Here is an 18,859-nt window from a genome sequence, read left to right as displayed (position 1 = left end):
TAACTAAGTATTACTTGAGGGTGATTTGAATTCGGTTTAATACTATAGAAGGTCACTAAGTTGATGGAGCAGGGATTTAAAAATGACACTTAGGGAATACTTATGATATTCCTAACTTAACGGAAGTAGGAGATTCGAAACAATCTATCAGAGTTTAGCAAACGGATTTCATGAACCAACAACTATCTCAGTGAAAATCAACAATTAACAGCCACTCAGAGCAAATCAACAATCATCATGAACCAACAATTATCTCAAATTTAAGGTGTCACAATGTACCTCAAAGACTAGAGCCAATAGCATGATTGTTCTGATATTGAATGGCCTTGATTGATGATGATCTGCAGCTCCACGAGCAGGTGTGAATAAAGAGAGGAGAAGGTGTGGGAAGCAGATAAAATGGGAGTGTAAGATTTGGTCGGCGAGGAAGATGTTGATGTATAATGTGAGAAGGGTGGAGAAGAAGTGCGGAAAATGAACTTCTACAGTGGATGGGATAAGGCGCGAGAATTGATGAAGATTAGAAGGGAGACAATGAGAAACAAGATGGAGATGATGGAGGTGAGATGAAGGGATGTGTTTCAATGAGGTCCAGGGTAAGATGATAAAGAAATGATGGAGATGAAAAGGTATGGAGAGAGGCAAGGAGAAAACCAAGAGGAGTTGATCAATGTTGAAGATGATAAATCGCAGTAGTCGTCGCGTTGTTGTTATCACCAGGAAATCACTAGAGAATCACTCTTTTCTGACAAAAAAATTCACATTAATTCTCAAGCAAAAAGTGTCCATACAAGCAGGCTCATACCCCTTTTAAAATAAAAGAAACATGCAGTTACAAAGAAAATATATCATTCACAGTTTGAGAGAAAGTGGTAGAGAGATTGGTGGTTCACGTGGAGGGAGTTTTGGGGAAAGGTGAGGGTGAGAGGTTAAGAGAAAATTCAATTCAGAAGTTATAGGGAAGAGAGAAAGAAAGAAAATTAGAGAAGGAAGAGAATGGTGGAATAGACCAATAATGGGAAATTAAGAGGATGAGAGAGCGGATAGAAAGAACGAGAACAGGTGGAGAAAAAAGTCAAACAAAATGGTCTGAGTGAGGAGAGAGAGAAAAAGAACATGAGAGAGAGGAGAAAAGTCGAAGAAAGGGGTTGAGTGAGGAGAGAGAAAAAGAACGTGAGAGAGAGAGAGAAGGGAGGGAAGACAGAGGGAAATGCTAATCATTTCTCATCAGAAACTAGAGATTGTGTGTGAGTTCTAGAGAGAGAGGTGGCATAATGTTGAGAGAAAAAAGGGAAGAAATGAGAGGTTAGAGAGAGAAAGTGGAGGAAACGTTTGTGTGCATTGAACCCACAATACCTCTTTCTCAATTGGGATCTTTATATTTGACCAGGATCATGCTTTATTCACTCCAAAAAGAGGAACGACAATAAATAAACAATTCAAGCACTTCTATCTTGTTGAACCAACCAGATCGTGGAGAGCTCTGTCCTTCCTGAATAGACACTACTTGAGCACGTCGAGAAAGAAGAAAATTTGGAGAAAATAGAATTATTCATACACAGACATATCTACTAAAATGTCCTTCACTTGAAATTTTTTTGCACCTTTATAGGAGGCAGTTGAGGGATAGGTAGATGGAGCCATTACGTCCCACCCCTCTCTAACTGCTTCCTTGAAGCCTTAAACCAAAATTCATATTTTACGGTTCTATATCATATTAATTAGCTTCAGATTCACATAGACTAACTCACTCCTGATATAATCTAATTAAATTCTTAGAATCATGCACACGTGATACTAAAATTACACAGTAATTGTCAAACTAATGAAAAATATCCACAATAAGCACATTTAAATTCAAGCATGGTTGATAAAACATCTCTATAATATGAAGAAAATGATATTCAATTAAAATTCAAGAATTTTGAATTTTTTATTAATAAAAATATGTAATCATGATTCAGATGTCTAAAATCATATAAAAAGCCTACAATGATAAGAAATTTTGTCATGTTATCAATAATCCCCCAACTTAACTCTGAGTTAGTCCCTTAGCAATGTCCCTCAGGTAAATATGATCTTTTAAAGATATTTTAATAATTTTTTAAGAAAGATAACATTATATATATGCATTGATGAAAATATATGTGGTCAGGAAGCCAATTACACAATCCACATCTATTTTAACATTTGTCGTTATCATATATTCATATAACACATGTTTGTTGCTTAAAACGTGTCCATGAATATGTGAAATTATTAAGTGAACTATGATCAGATTATAATACACAGAACACTAGTCTTTTGACGTGTATTCATATTTGAAGGCTACTTGAAGGCACAAAAATTTTTGGGTAGAATTGAACTATCCAGTCTCCCTCATTTGATGAGTACGTTTGATAGTGTATTCATTAGTGCCTAAACATTGTGTAGTACTTCTAGATCACAATTTGTAGCTTGGCACTCCAAGGGCTAGCTACACAATTTATCTAATAGGTTTGATAAATATTTTATAAATTAATCAATATGTTGATATATTTATTGGTTTCTAAGACCCTTTAAAAATTTTCACAATGAAATAAAGATGGAATTGTAATAGCCCTTAAAATAATTTAAAATATGTGATGACTGATTCCCCTTAGCATGGATCATATCTGCAATTGCATGCGAAATGAAACAATTCGTGTTGACCTATCCATGTTCAACTACCCAGCTCTAGACATCTCTATGCAATCTGTGGCATGTCAAATCTCTTCATCTCAATGAGCTACAATATGAGCTACTAGTCGTTCATCACATTGAGTACTGATGCATTGGATAATCTTTAGAGAATTCTTCCATGATATTACATTACATTTGCAAAAAACTTCATCACATTGTCTCCTCTTATACAAAGGACATGCAATCCCATCTTTTATCCTCAAACACCTTCGTGATACAACCACGGTAAGATATTTAGAATATATAATTAGAAACTCATAGGTCATTGTCAAAAGATAATCGTCCATCCATATGATATCTCCAAGGAGTATGAATCAACAATGGCATGAATCAAAATGTTTGACAGTTCTGAATATTATTATTGAGAAATTCGTACTGATAAGTTCAGTGAATGCTTTTTCCAAAAAGTATCTAGTGCATATCCTTGGTGTCTCCACACAAATAGCTATGGGATCGATCATACTCACCATAAGATCGGGAATAGGTGCATTATTGAATATTTAAGAAGATTTGAATGTGTAATTAGCTTTCTGACTACATAAATAAGCTGAGGGTCACACATACATGTTTTTTTTGGATGTCAAAAGCTATACTTAAAGAGTAAGTGTTTTATAAAAAATATCTTAGTATAAATAGAATAAATCCCTGAATCAAATTTTGTATTGGTGCCCATCCTTTTTCTTCATTTTCTCATTAGGTTCCCTCCACTTAAAATGTGATTAGAATGGTGATCATGGATAACTAACAAGGCTCATATAAATCAAGAAGTGAAGATTTACCGTGTTTAGGATGCTATGGATTCATCTAGATGGTGAATGATAACGTGTATGTTAAGTAGGTTAATCTGACCATATTTACATGTTTATTTGCATTAAATATATTACATATGTGTGTTATCACACTTAAAATGATTAAATTTATGTATAAAATGATATTTTTAATTTTATACATTTTCAAGTAATTTTAGCAATTTTCCTAACAATTTATTTCTGAAGGAACATAATATTCTGAGTGAAAATATGTTTTTCCTGAATTTGTTGACATTATATTCATAAAGACATAATTTTCTAAGTCAAAAAATATTTTTCCTGAATTTGTTGACAAAATATATATATTGGGATTATATTTAATTTAATATGAATTTTGGAATCTTTTTAAGCCTTTTTTCTATAATCCGATGTGTCACCATTCGACTCGTCAAATAGAAACCAATCAAATATTAAGATTAATGACTGGTCATTGCCAATCATTAAACTTCATTAATGATAAGTGTCAACCAATCATGAATCGTAGACTGCTATGCCATCACGATTAGAGATCCCAGAATGGTATTTAATGATTAACTCTTTTTTTCTTAGCTTTTTTCAACAGAGGATGACGTAGCCCAATAAAAAAAAAGATGAGTTTTTTTGCGTATAAATGCTATGCATAGACCGAGGTGAGAAGGCTTAAAAATCTTTGTTGACTGGCCAAAAGTTGCATCTCATCTTGTGTATCATCCAATGACTGGATGATACATGCACGCATATAGGTGGCGTGCATGTATCATCCAGTCATTGGATTTAAAGGGAATGCACTGATTTGGCACACGCTCACGCATTGCCACGTCAGATGAGACATACTTATTAGTTTTAATATTTGACAGTTATCTTTTAATTTTAATTTTTAAAAAGGAAACACGTGGCACAACGAGAATTGTTGATCGAGGATGACATGAGGCAATCCAAGCCAATGATTGCCTTTAATGCATCAACAAGACAAAGCTCTTACAGAATGACATGACGGTGCTGATGAGGATGAGGAGAGAGAAATATTTTGATTAAATCAACAACTAAGAATTGACAAACGTCTAAGCTTGATATTGGACAATCCAGAACTCTAATTTAACTGAAAAGAAGGGCAGTATTGTCTTTATGTCGTATATCCATTGATATCTTTGGATCTATAAATTGATCTCCTGATCTTTGTAAAAAATATCTTTAAGATCACTTCCTCCTAGAGAGGCAAATTGAAAGAAAGTGAAGATTTGAAGGTTCATCAAGGTGTTATTTATGTCTCTAAGGCTTGGAGAGTATCAAAAGAGACGTGGGGAGGCTGATCTGCATCAGGAAGATGCCTTGATCCTGGCGGAACATAGGGATCTAAGGCTAGCCTATTGCCTTAGATTGCTTATTCTTCAACATATTTTGATTAATCATCTATCTCTGTCATCCATCATCAACATCCATTATCATCTCTATCTATCATCACCTACCATCCACCTAATGTATCACCTTCACCATCACAATCTCATCATGCGTCCCTCTCCCACTGTATAAGAAAACCTAAATCATTATATCCCCTATTTCTCTCCTTACTCTACTTCTATTTTACTACCTTCATCACCACGCATCACACTATCATCTTCATCCTGTCTCACCTTCCCATTCTCATATATTCTAGTATACCCTAGATTATTAAACCCTCTATCAACTACTTTTTATCATTACTTCTCATCTCGTCTCACCGCCACCATTCACGTCTTCCTCCATCCTAAGCTATAGTGTCTAATCTCTTGATCACAATCTGTTACTAGTATGATATTCATCCGTCTTCCTAAATTACTGCTATCTCTATTTTGATCACTATCTCCATCCAATCACTTTCTCTTATGCTATACATAATCCTTTTTACCTTCTAGAATTCACCCTATAGAAAGAGCTATTTCCCTAAGATTCGTTCCTTGTGGGGAGGACCCTTTGATGGCGCACGCCATCGACGTCATCCGCACCGCGCGCCCTCGACGTTGAAGACCGGGTGAAGCCGCTCCAGCTATCCTTTCTGTTTTCTCGTCTCTCTCTCTCTCTCGTGTTCTTGTCTTTTTCCGTCCTCATTCGTCCCGTTTTCGTCATGCTTTGCCGCGTTCGCGGCGTCTTTTGTCCGTCCGTCATTTTACTGTCAAGGGGAGGGGCCATCCGTTGACCCTTCCCCCCTTGTCTCTCTCCCTTTCTTTCCCCACTCCCTCATATTCCCCTTTGTTTTTCCTTTGTTCTTTCTTTGTTTGTAATGGGGGGAGTCCATTTATAAGGGCTCCCCTAATGGACTTCCCCTTTTGGCCCATTAGGGGCCCATCCTTCCCCCCCTTATAACGGAAAGGGTGGGCCCCCTAATTCCCTAGACCAGTAATTTTCATTGAGGCATTTCGTCGAACAGGTTGCTAGTCTCCCTTCCTCGTCAAGAGAAAAACACAAGGGAAGGAGAAGAGAAGGAAGAGGAAGGAGAAAGGGAGAAGAGGAGGGGGCCCAGCGTCGCCAGCTGCCAGCCGCCGCCATCGTACACCCGTCTTCCCTCTCGCGCCGGCACCGCGTGCACGCGCACGATGCCGCCAGCCCGCCGCCGCCGACGCGTCCGCCGGCCATGCGCCACCGCCGCGGCCGTGCCCGAGGCCGTGGTTCCGCCGGCCTCCGCTACTCCAATCCTTGCGCGCCGACGCCGTCGCCGCTTGCGACGCCGCGGCCCCTCCGCCGCCGTCGGACCCTCGACGCCGACCGACCGTCGACCCTAGACCAATCGATCAGCCGATCGACTGCCCGACGGAGCCTCGACCCGCCGACGGGTCCTCGACCGGACCGACCGCTCGGTCGCGGTCGACTCCTTGATCTGGTCAGCGGTCGATCGACCCGACCGACCCGGTTGACCGAACCGACCGACCCGACCGGCCAAACCGACCGGTCCGATCGACCCAATCGGTCGAACCGATCGACCCGACCGGCTGAACCGACCGGCCCAATCGACCCGACCGACACGACCGGCTGAACCGACTGGCCCGAACGACCCGACCTGCCAAACCGACCGGCCCGATCGAACTGACCGGCCCGGCCTATCATCCAGCCCGTTCGTCTATTGGTTGGAGCCGCAGTCACCGTTGAACTCGTCTTCAGCCCCTCCGCCGACCTTTAGCATCGCTCCGGCAACATCCGCTGCACGTCGAGCCGTCGTGTCTACTCCGGCGTCCCTCCGCTCCACTCGCTCTGAATCGCTGCCGATGAAGGCGAAGTCCTGCACTACGAGCCACCGTCGACGAGGTACGCCCTCTCCCGTCACTCGTTTAATTACTCTCTGCAGTATACTTTCATCCTGATTCCACCGCGCTCGGGCTAGGTAGGTGAGAGAGGACCAAACAAGAGATAACTACGAATTGTGAGTGTCTTATCGGTACGGACGAGTACGTCCGTTACGTGCGAGCTCAATGGATTGAGTCCATTCAGCTGTAGACGTCCTCGTTGCTCTAACGAGGTTCGAGAGGCCACTATCGCCGTCACCTGGAAACTCCCGTCCAAGCTTGGAGCTCGACGCCTCCCTTGAGTCAGAGCCTACACGTCCGATACGTAGGGCATTCTCTTGCATTGTAGTTACATAACCCACTAGGGTTAACCGTCGGACGACGACACCGCTGTAATCCAATACATTTTTCCCTTATCGGCACCGAACAATCATATTTGGTGTCGACCGGACGACGTCCGACATCACCCTTGCTCATCACTAAATAGTCCAATTATTTTATGAGAAACAGTTTATAAATTGGTGTTCATTGACTCAAGTGTCAATGATAAATTAAAACTCTAATTTAAGTTTATCAATTGGCATCGTTACCGGGGAATGATTGCCATTAGGGATTTTTAATCTCTTTGTTGTGTGATTATCTTTTATTTAAGTAACCTCTATTTCGATTAAATCAGAGCATTAAATTTCTGTTATACCCCACAAGAACGTATGTTTCTAGTTTCCACTATTAATTTTTTATATTTACCATTTTGATGAATTCTAATTGAAATGGCCGGTAGAAGCACAAATATACATCATGACTCAGGAAATAATCTAATGATAGAGATATTAACGATGATGTTGAGGATTATGTGATAAATTAGAAGTTGAAGATCAAATGAATACTCCATTTATTTAGGGTGTGAACCACTAACCAAATTTAATGCTCTGATTGCTAAAGGGTCAAATTTTGAAATAGATCATTTGAAGAATTTGCTCTCATTTGTCAAACACTTCATTTTTGTAACGTCACAAATGATGTAATCAAGATGAGTTTATTTCCATTCAGCCTTCTTGATAAAAGTTGTGATTGGTTCTCTTATTTATTCGTGAGTTTTAATAGTTCGAAAGAAATGGAGATTTCTTTATTTAAAAAAATTCATGTGGAAAAACTAACGGAAATATATGTGCCTGGCGAGCCAATCACACATTCCACATCTCATTTGATGTTCATTGGAAGAACATATTCATTATAGTGCATGTGTGATGCTTATAATGAAGTCCATGAATACATGATCGTACTTAGTGAATTATGATGAGATCGTAATACGGAGATCATTAGTCTTTAAGCATGTGTTCTAAATATTCATATTCGAAGGATACTCGAGAAGGACATCGAAGTATCCAGATAGAATAGCACTATCTAGCCTCATTCATATGATGAGTATGGCCAGTCCCATAGCCATTAGTGTGGAGACACTTAGGATAGATAGTGGGTGCTCTTTAATGGAAAGAGTTCACTGATTTGATTCGTATGAATCCCTGAGTGGTATTTTACCGAACTGTCAATCAGGTCGATTCACATCACGGTTGTGTAAGTGGTCCTTAGACCTGAGACACCAAAGACGTCTTGTGAACGGACAGTTTTACTTTGACTATGGCCAACGACTCTCTAACCATTGGATTTTGAAGGGTCTTAGTTCGGGTACATCAAGAAGTTCACAGAGACGATTGAGTGGACAAGATGAGATTGTCCACCCTCGGTATAAGAGGTGACAGCTCAAGGAAGACGATGCGATGAAGTCCTTGGCCAAGGTAGTGAAATATCGGAGAAGAGTTCTCCCATGATTTCCGAATGCATTGGTACTAACTCCGATGACCAATTAGGGTTTGACAGTGGACCAACCCTACGTCATCCAAAGAGCGTCAAGTGTATGAGGGACTATACATACACGGTAACCGATGAAGAACAGGTTCCATGAAGTCGATACAGTCTCCTTTGTATCTTCTAGAACACGAGGTGTAGCTTGGCACCGCACGTGTTGGAGATTCGACCTATCAATTGGGTTAAATTGATCTGACATTAATTAATCTATATGATGATATAGTTAATTAATTTGGAAGACCAATAAATGTTATTGGGCTAGTGGAGTCATTAACTAGACTGATACATCGACCAAGAGGGTCACACAAAATGGTCTTTTGGACTTCAGAAGATATACTTAAGTTTTGGGGAATTTTAATGAAAAATACCCACTAAGTATAAATAAGGGAAGGCCCTGAACGAAATTCACCCAGGCCAGAATTGTTCAAGGTCCTTTCCCCTTCTTCTCCACTCTCCCCTCACCCCTTCTCCATCCCCGATGCGATCGGGACGATGTAATGATGATGACGGAGATTGAACGGGGCTCGTCAATGACGAGGAGGAGATTCGACGTGCCGAGGATCACGTGGATACATCTAGATGATGCACACTTGAGTAGGTCGACTCAGCTCACTCTAGGATCCAAAAAATCACAGATGTTATCCGTGTAAAGGTACTTCGTTTCTTGGTTTCAATGATGATGTTCGATTTGCAAAAATCTTCTACAGCGTGTCGTTTTGATTTATTCATCTATGTCAAGGCTTGTAGAACCCAACAAAAACTACAATATATAGGAAAACCATACAAGAAATGAGCCTAGGACCCGATGAATACTTGGGAGAAACTTGGAAGAAATTAAAGGGATTAGCATGAAAATTTCCACATCACGAGATAGAAGAATGGGAGATCGCCAAAATATTTTCATGTAGGGTTAAGAGATCAAGATCGGAAGATGATTGATGCAGCTAGTGGAGGTATGTGATGTAACACGACATGTCAGGATTAAACGGCTTGTGTTACACCACAAGGAGAGGAGGGCTTATCAATAGAGAGGCAGCACATGGCAGCCGCATAGGTAATGGTGACCGCGTGACCATCGGACTTCAACGACGACGACGTCAGGTGTCGCTACAATGTTGTTGGTTGTGACTAACTAAATCTAACTATCGGCGGACGGAGATAGGCATCAGTGGTGACATCGAGGCGGTTCATCCTACGGTCGCATGTACTTCGCGGTGGTGAAGTGGCAGCGGCAGGTCGTCCAGCAATTGCTCTCCTCGAAACTACTCTAGAGAACACTAGGCATGCGTCTGGTGTGCGTAGGCATGGCAGCGTGCTCAGTGGCGAGCGCGGGGCGAGGACAGCGATGCAACTAGGCGCAACGACGGGCTCGGAGGCGACCATAGTGACGAGGACGATTGAGGCGCAGCTAGGCGCAGTGACGCGCTCAGAGGCGAGCGTGGTGGCATGGACGACGGCGATGCATGTAGGCGCAGCAATGGCTGGAAGGCGAGTGGGGTGATGAGGACGGTGGCACAACTAGGCGCAATGACGGGCTTGGAGGCAAGCACGGTGGCATGGACGGCGACAGCGCATGTAGACGCGGCGATGGCTCGGAGGCGACCGCAATGACAAGGATGGAGGCAAAACTAGGCGCGGTGATGGGCTTGGAGGCGAGTGCAAGGACGAAGATGGCGCCGGCGCAGGAAGGCGCGACAACACGGCGCGGTCATAGATGCAGCCCAGGCAAGCGACTGTGGCTGCTACACGGCTGCGCGGATGCGGCTGTGGCTTGGCTACGTGGCTGCGCGACTACGGGTGCACGGCAGCGTGGCTGCATAGCTGCGGCCGCTACGGGCGGCTGTAGCCACTACGGGCGACTGCGGTCGCTCCGGCGTCTGAGGCCACTGTGGCAGCTACGATCACTATGGAAGGCTATAGTATGCTCCGGCGGATGCCGCCGCTCGCAGTGGGCGGTGGGGCCCACTGCGAGCAGCTATGGTTGCTTTGGCGACTGCGGCTACTGCGGGCGACTGTGGCCGCTCTGGTGGCTACGGCCGCGACGAAGGGCTACGGCTTGCTCCATCGGCGGCGGCCGCGACGGGCGGCCGCTGCGAGCGATTGCAGCTGCTCCGGTGATTGCGGCCGCCTTTTGCGATTGTGGCCACCTTTTGCGGCTATGGCCGGGAAACATTGCGGCGGCCGCAGCTCGCAGCTGCGACCGCAGAGCATGGCGGTGGTTGCGGGCCGGTTTGGCCGTGGTGGCTGCACCCGCCTGCTAGTTGATAGGGCATGTCTGACAGCGGCGTTGACAATGCTGGCGGCGGCACTCCGACGAGGGGTTCGATGAAGCCCTAATCCCTCTCTCTCTCTTGAAGGGGTATTTTGGTAATAAACCAAACTCTAAAAATCTAAACAAGAAAAAACATAAAAAAAAGGAAGACCAACGAACTACATTTTTTAATTTCTCTTTTTCACTTTGCTCCTTTTATAGGGGAAATATGGGCCTTCCCCCTTAAAAAAAGGGAAGAAGGCCCAAAAGTTTAAAAGGGAAGGCCTAAAGTAGGGAAAAATACGGATACACGCTGCGCGTGTGAAAAAAAACATAGAAGGTATGTCTTTAAGGCTGGATGGTCCCCCATCAGTACGTTTATGCATAAATATCTGGATGAAGCTATCAAAATTTTAGCAACTCTTGCAAAGAATGATGCCTATTAAGTTGCCCTCATCTGACACAGAAGAAACACAAATGCTAGAAGAGGTGGAATGATCGAGGTAAGTGTAGTTGAATCAAATTTATGTATTCATAAATTAGTCAAAGTACTTTCTTATTTAACTAATCGATTAGATAAGATGACCACGCATGAGGCACCTCGACCATCTCAAATAGCTATGTTGTTATGCCATCATTGCTCTAGTGTTGATCATGTAGATGTAGATTTCCATTTACATGAACAAGCTATGGCTATTGATAGGTCAAGAATGACTATAGCTATTGGTCAAAGTTGTGGGAATACTTGAGATTATACGTACAACATGTGTAACATGCAAAGGACCTCTTATCCATCTAGACCCTCGTCTTTTTAGCAAAAAGGAATTTTTACCCAAGGGTTTCACAAAAACTCTTTTTAACCTAACACTAACCCATCTTATGATGAGGTTATATGGATGTGCAAAAGTGAGGGAGATGGAGTGGATGAGAGAGGAGCAAGTGGCAAGGACAAACTATAAAGAAAAAGGTAAATTGGACAAAATGGTTCCCATAACCATGAACAAGGTCAACTACCAACTTAGCCTGAAATTAATCCAAAAAATTTAGATTCCATTGATATTCATATCTCAAGTGAATATCATCATGAAAACATGTGTGTGATTTCTAAATTGAGAAATGGAAAACTTATTCCTAATATTTCCGAAAAAGAAGAGGAATTAGAAGAATCTCGTGAGGATATAGTAGAGTACATGAAAGAACATGATTCTAAAATTTATGGGTTGACCATTCCATTTCCTGATGCTTTGAAAATTTATAAGGCTAAACCAAGCGCTAGCGATGAGCATCTTCTTGAAAATTTTAAGCAAGTTACAATTAAGATCCCTTTCACTGAAGCAATTAAACACATTTCCTCATATGCTAATTTTTTGAAAAAATTGTCTACACTATTTAGGAAGCATAAAATAATCCAAGTATCAGAAAATGTAAGTTCCATTCTACAAAACCTTCCTGAAAAACATAGGGATCCTACAGCTCCTTCAATCAAGTGCGAGATAGGGGGAATGGTTTTCTCTAAATCACTGCTTGATTCAGGAGCAAGTGTTAATATTTTGCCTAAGGCTGCGAATCATAAATTTCAATATGGAGATTTAGAACCAATCTTTCTAGAACTTCAATTAGCAATTGGGTCTATTAGGCAACCCTATGGCTCGTTGGAAGATGTAGTAGTAAAGATTGGACATTGTTATTTTCTGGTAGACTTTATAGTGGCTGATATGAAGGTCACTAAGGATCTTAGGAATGCCCCTATCATCTTTCGCCAACCTTTCTTAGCCGCAGCTAGGGCAAACATGAATTGGGAAAAAGGGATTGTTGAATTGAAAGTTGCAAAAGAGAGTAGAAACTAATATGTCTAGGCTAATGAAATATCCAGAAAAGCTGATAAGGAAAAATAAAAGTATCATTACATGAACCAAAAGCCTTTAAAAATTGCATTTCCAACCCTAATTTCTGGTTTATCATCACTCGAATTGTGACGTCAAAATGAGGTAGCTAATAAAAATCACAAATTAGCTTCAGACACATGGGAGAGTGAGACAGAAACCTGAATCTAACCGTTTAAAAACGTAGTAATGGCTTCGATAAATCAAAAAAATTATTTCCGACTTAAAATTATACTTTCCTAATGAATCCCCTTTTAAACAATTCTGAAAAACTATGGAAAAATCCAGATAAACCAATGCATGATTTTAGTAATTCAAAAAAAGTTCTCTAACTTGTAAAATGAAGTTCTTTGTAACTCCGAAGTCAGAGAAATCTTTAATATACCAAAAAATATCTAAACAATTATATGTAAGGCTATCTTAATGAGTTTAAACTATGATAACATAAAAATATGCTCATTTGAAGGAAGATACTTATGTAACATGCATGAGTTTTCTAAGAAAATCTACATGTTACCAATGGTTGTAAAAGTAGTCCGCATCATGTTGTCAACAAAAATTCATTGTTGACTACAGCTGTCACCCTTGTTAAGAAGAGTTGTGATTGATAAAAATCAATGTATCACATAAGATGTTGTCGTTGCCAATGACAGTCTTATTCCTCATTAACAAGGATCATCTCCCTCGTCCAAAATTATCATTGATGACAATGATTGTTGTTTTCTGTGATAGTCGTCATTTTTGTCAATGACAGCTGTCGTACACAACGATGAAACGTTTGTCAACATTCTCTTCTATCATTGTGGAAAGAGTGTTCCATCATCGTCATGGACAAAAATTCATTGTCAATGATAGTTGTTTTCCTCTTATGTAACAATAGCCATCCTCGTTAATGATAATCAAGTCCTTATTGATGACAATCATCATCTCTGTCAACAATGCTTCTTTTAACTTTTCTTATCTTTAAAAAAAATCACCGTCCACAATTGATGTCATCCTCGTCAATGACAGTCATTTACCTCGTGGATGATGGTCATCTTCCTCGTCAAAGATAATTATTTTTCATGTCAATGAAACGACAACCATAACCATTGTTAACTACAGTCACCATCATCATTGCCGAGGCTACTACATATGATGTTTGTCATCGATGACATGTCCATCGTTCATCCATCATTGTCATAGTTACAGTCATCAGCATCGGAAGACGTGTAAATTTAGAGAATATATGTTTATATTTCAGTATACCGAATTTAATATATAATTTAAAAATTAAAAACAGTATTAATCCATCTGGAATATTTTTTTTCCCACTTTTACGTCTTTCGTCTATCTTCCACAATCATTTGTGCATCATTTCTGTCATGAGTTATTGATCCTCTCAAACCGATGCTAATGTTGGAAAATGATTACATGCAGACATTCATCCCTAGGTCCAGACGATGGCCAAAGACAGATTTGTGGACAGAGCAGAAAGTCAGTCATCCATCCGACAAGACTAATAGATTTGTCATTCCTAATATCTAGCTTTGATCCTGACGGCTAGCTCTGATGCCATTCTATTTTATCCTGACTTGACCTGATCCTATTCTATGTTCAATCCGCTAGATGTGATTTATCAACTATAAGATTGTGAGTACGTGTTCTCCATCTAATCGCGCTCTACTGTTGGTGTGAGTACAAACTCCTGCCTACCCATATAAAAGTTCAGCTGACATCCACAACTCGTGAAAAATCAAGCCAAATCGAATACGATATTCTACTATTTGGTGTTTTTTTCTTAGTTTTCTATTGTTTTTCTCTAGTTATCACATATAATGCGCTCTACTGTTGGTATAGTGCAGGACGCGGACGGGACGGGATGTGGACGGTTCAGGACGAAATTCGTCCTGTCCTACGTCCCATGTTAGCGTAGGGACGAAGGGCGGGACAGATTTTCGTCCGCAGACAAAAAAACCGTCCCGTCCAATAATCCCGGGACGATTTTTTGTCCCGTCCAGTCCTCCCGTTACGAATTTTCATGCCGAAATTCGTCCCGGACGAAAAAATTCATTATACATTTTTAATATATTATAAATTGTCCTCGCAAGGCCACTTGGCAACATCTCAACTGTTGGACGTGAATCCAGCGGTTTTCCGTCCAGATTCGTCCGTCCGTCATCCAGAGACCTCCGGTGGGACTATTTTTCGTCTGGGGACGAAAAAACTGTCCCGTCCGCGTCCCGGATCTATAAGTGTTGGTGTGAGTACAAACTCCTGCGTACCAAATAAAACTCAGCTGACTTCCACAACTCGTGAAAAATCAAGCCAATCGAACAAGATATTCTACTATTTGGTGTTTTCCTCTTATTTTAATGGGATCGGACCGGACGGGTGAGGAACAGGGGAAAGGATTGTCTCTCCTACTTAAGCTGCCAGGCTGGTGTCACGTTCTTCAAGCCAACAAGGGAGAGGAGCAAGATGGGCTGCACGCATTCCACCCTCTCCCCAAGCCTCCCATGGAGAACGAAGCTAAAGATCTTCCTCCTGAAAGCCATCACGGACAGAGTCTGCCGCCCAGACGGCACCATCAACCGGAGGCTGGCCGCTCTCGGCGACGTCCGGTCCGCGCCCACCCCCCAAGCGGCGCGCGGCGTCCGCACCACCGACGTGACCATCGACCCAGCCCGCGGGCTCTGGGTCCGCCTCTTCCTCCCCGCCGCCGCGCCACCCGCGCCGCTACCCCTCCTCGTCTTCTTCCACGGCGGCGGCTTCGCCTTCCTCTCCGCGGCCACCCGCGAGTACGACGCCGCCTGCCGCCGCTTCTGCCGTAGACTCTCCGTCGCAGTTATCTCCGTCAACTACCGCCTCTCGCCCGAGCACCCTTTCCCCGCTCAGCACGACGATGGAGTCGACGTGCTCCGTTTTCTCCAGGCCTACAAACCCGTCGACGACCCGTTCCTTAGCGAGTTCTTCCGCGCCGCGGATCTCTCCAACTGCTTCTTAGCCGGCGACAGCGCCGGCGCGACAATCGCCCACCACGTCGCCCGCCGCTGGACCGGCGGCGAGAACCGCCGCGTCGGCCTGGCCGGGCTCATCTCCATCCAACCCTTCTTCGGCGGGGAGGCGAGAGTGGAGTCCGAGTTACGCCTCCCTGACGGGCCTGTCGTGACCGTCGATAGAACGGACTGGCTTTGGAAGGTCTATCTCCCCAAAGGCGCCACTAGAGACCACCCGGCGGCGAACCCTTCACTCGCTTCTGAAGGCCTTGGCCTGGACTTCCCTCCCGTTATGGTCGTCGTCGGCGGGTTCGATCCCCTTCAGGACTGGCAGCGTAAGTACTTCCAGAGCTTGCGTAAGAACGGGAAAGACGCCGAGATAGTCGAATATCCTACCGCTATTCATGCATTCTACGTATTCCCCGAGCTCAAAGATTCCTCTCCCCTCATCGATGACATGAAGAGCTTCATTCAACGGCAGATTGGCCGCCGGCTAGCAAGGGAGAAGCTTTCGATGACGACAAACGAGGGGTGATCAGTGAAGCTTACCAGGCCTTTGTCCTCTTCTCCGAATCCTTATCTTTGTAGCTGGAAAAAAAATCGCCTTGTTTTACGTTTTGTGGTGTAGGCTTTCCCGGATTAGTGCATCTGTCAACCTTGTAACGATCGTTTTATTCGCGATTAATGATTAATTATTAGCTAACGCTGATTTCCAGTCGGGCTGCCCGTGAAGAACAAACACTGGGGAATAGATGTTTGGTGGGGATACACGAGCATTAATTCGTAGTATAAGTAAGGAAAGTTGATGACATGAATATTAAAGGCGCATTGAAAAGATAGTACGGGAGAGGAAGAAACCAATGTCACGTCACCGATGGCGGAGGGCAATCAATAGCCATCAACGCCGAAGTGGTAGCTTGAAGTCTTTTTCCTGAACGATCCGAACAACTTTATATGACATTTAAGACCTATGAGATTATGTTTATCCCGTGCATATTGACTAGAACGGATGACGCGGCGTCATAAGTAGACATGGTTGTTCTGTTCGGATTGTTCGATTTGGTGCGAATTGCGCATTCTGTTCGGATTTCCGAACAGAACAATGTTGAAAACGAACACAACTTCGGCTGTGCGGTTCGCTTTGTGCAAATTGCACGAATTCTTTTAAAGGTTTTTTTGAAAAAAAACTCCCTCGTCACTCTCGTTTTCGTTCTAGTTCTTGTTATTTGGGTATGTGCGAATCCATAGTCTTCTTCTCCCTCTCTCGTTCTCCATCTTTCTCACTTCTCACTTCTCAGCGGCTCTGAATGACCTTGACCCACAGTCTGAGCCACTCGTTCTCGTTCATCTCTCTCGAGTCTCCAGAGCGGCTTTTTCTTTCTTTCTTTCTCCTGTCTCTTCTCCCCGAGCTTGAAACCATCGGACTTCCTCCCAGTCAATTTGGCGCTGGATTGGGACGGGGTCAAAGTGGAGGCATTTGGTACGTTTTTTTTTTTCAAGTTTTTTTAGACTTGTGTCTTTCTTTGATTCTCTTTTCTTTCGTTCTAAATCTCTGATGCTTTATGATTCTCTCTTAATTTCTCTTCAGTTCTTTCCCAAAAACTCTCTTATCCGCTCTTTTGCTCTCTGATATTCTGTATGTGTCTCTCTTATTCCCGTTCATCTCTCTCTGTCTAACTCTAATTCTCTTCCTATTTTTATCTTCGCCTCCCTTGCGCTCTAATTTTTTCCTTCCCAAGGGTACTCTCATTGTCCGAATTCCTCTTTTTCTATGTCTGATTCGCTTTTTTCAATCGCTCTCTAATTGTCTGTCTATCAAATTCTCTGGTTTTTTTTTATCTCTCGGTCATTCCCCCTTCCTCTCTCTCTTTTTTCATCTCTCCCTATGTCGTAATCTGTTTCTCATTCTCTCATTCTCTGTCTCTTACTCTCTTTTTTTTCTCTCCATCATTATGTGGCTTTCTTCTTCTCTATTCCTCTCACCTTAGTAATTTTTTTTTTTTACTAGCATTCTCTGAATGTCTCTTTCTCTATCTCTAAGTTACTCTCTCCCTCTAACTCTCTGATTCTCTCTGTCTCTTATTCCCCCTTATTAACTGTCTTTCAAATTCTCTGTTGCTCTTACTTTAATTCCCTCTTTGTGTCCGTCTCCCTGATTCTATCTATCAAATTCTATGGATTCTTTTTTTTTATCTCTCGGTCATTCCCCCTTCCTGTCTCTCTTTTTTCATCTCTTCGTATGTCGTAATATGTTTCTCATTCTCTCATTCTCTGTCTATTACTCATTTTTTTTCTCTCCATCATTATGTGGCTTTCTTCTTCTCTATTCCTCTCACCTTAGTAATTATTCTTTTTTTTTACTACCGTTCTCTGAAAGTCTCTTTCTCTGTCTCTAAGTTACTATCTCCCTCTAACTCTGTGCCTCGATTCCTTATATCTCTCAAATTAGTTTTCACTTTAAACTCTCCACTTTCCTCTCATTCTGTAACTCCATCTTCAAACCTCTCTTTCTTTACATGTGCAGAACAAGAGGGCTCCTCATTGGCCTGAGGGCGCTACTCACATTTCAACCATCGTCGAAAGATATACTTGGCCAGGAGGCGGAAAGCTAGTTCTGCAGCTCAAAATACCCAGCCAGAAATCCAACTGGAATTTTGAAGGTTTGGGTCTGCAGAGGGACTTCAATTTTGAAGACAGTTATTTTCGTTAAAAGTGGGATGTACTCTTCAAAATAGACATGGTGTACCCCACTTATTTTGAAAACAGATATTGCTCCTCTCTACTTTTCTATCATTTCCTAATTTTATCTCCAGTTTTCTCCATCTTTCTCTCGCACTAAGTATCTCTTTCTCCCTTTCTATCATTCGCTAAGCTTCACTTTTCCGCACTTTGATTCTCTCTCTTCTTTTAATTCTTTGATTTTGTCACTATCTCTTATTCCCCCTCTCTATCTATCAAAATCTCCCTTTGTCTGCTTTTAATCCCCCCTTTATCTTCATCTCTCTACCTCCCTATCTCTTTCCTTCTACAATTCACTGTCCCACACTCTCACCATCGCTCTCATTCCCTTTGTCTTCCTCTCCCTTATTCACCCTCGCACTCTCCCTCGTCTTCTCTC

The 18,859-nt window shown here is 42.5% G+C and overlaps 1 pseudogene; it reads left to right on the top strand.

The window, feature by feature from the left end:
- Positions 1-15,124: 15,124 nt before the first annotated feature.
- Positions 15,125-16,444, top strand: LOC144705394 (putative carboxylesterase 18 pseudogene; annotated as a pseudogene).
- Positions 16,445-18,859: the final 2,415 nt, after the last annotated feature.

Source organism: Wolffia australiana, chromosome 7 (assembly GCF_029677425.1).
Source record: "Wolffia australiana isolate 7733 chromosome 7, ASM2967742v1".
In the NCBI taxonomy this organism is placed as follows: domain Eukaryota; kingdom Viridiplantae; phylum Streptophyta; class Magnoliopsida; order Alismatales; family Araceae; genus Wolffia; species Wolffia australiana.
Note: the sequence above shows the minus strand (reverse complement) of the source record. Positions and strands in the feature narration are given on the sequence as shown.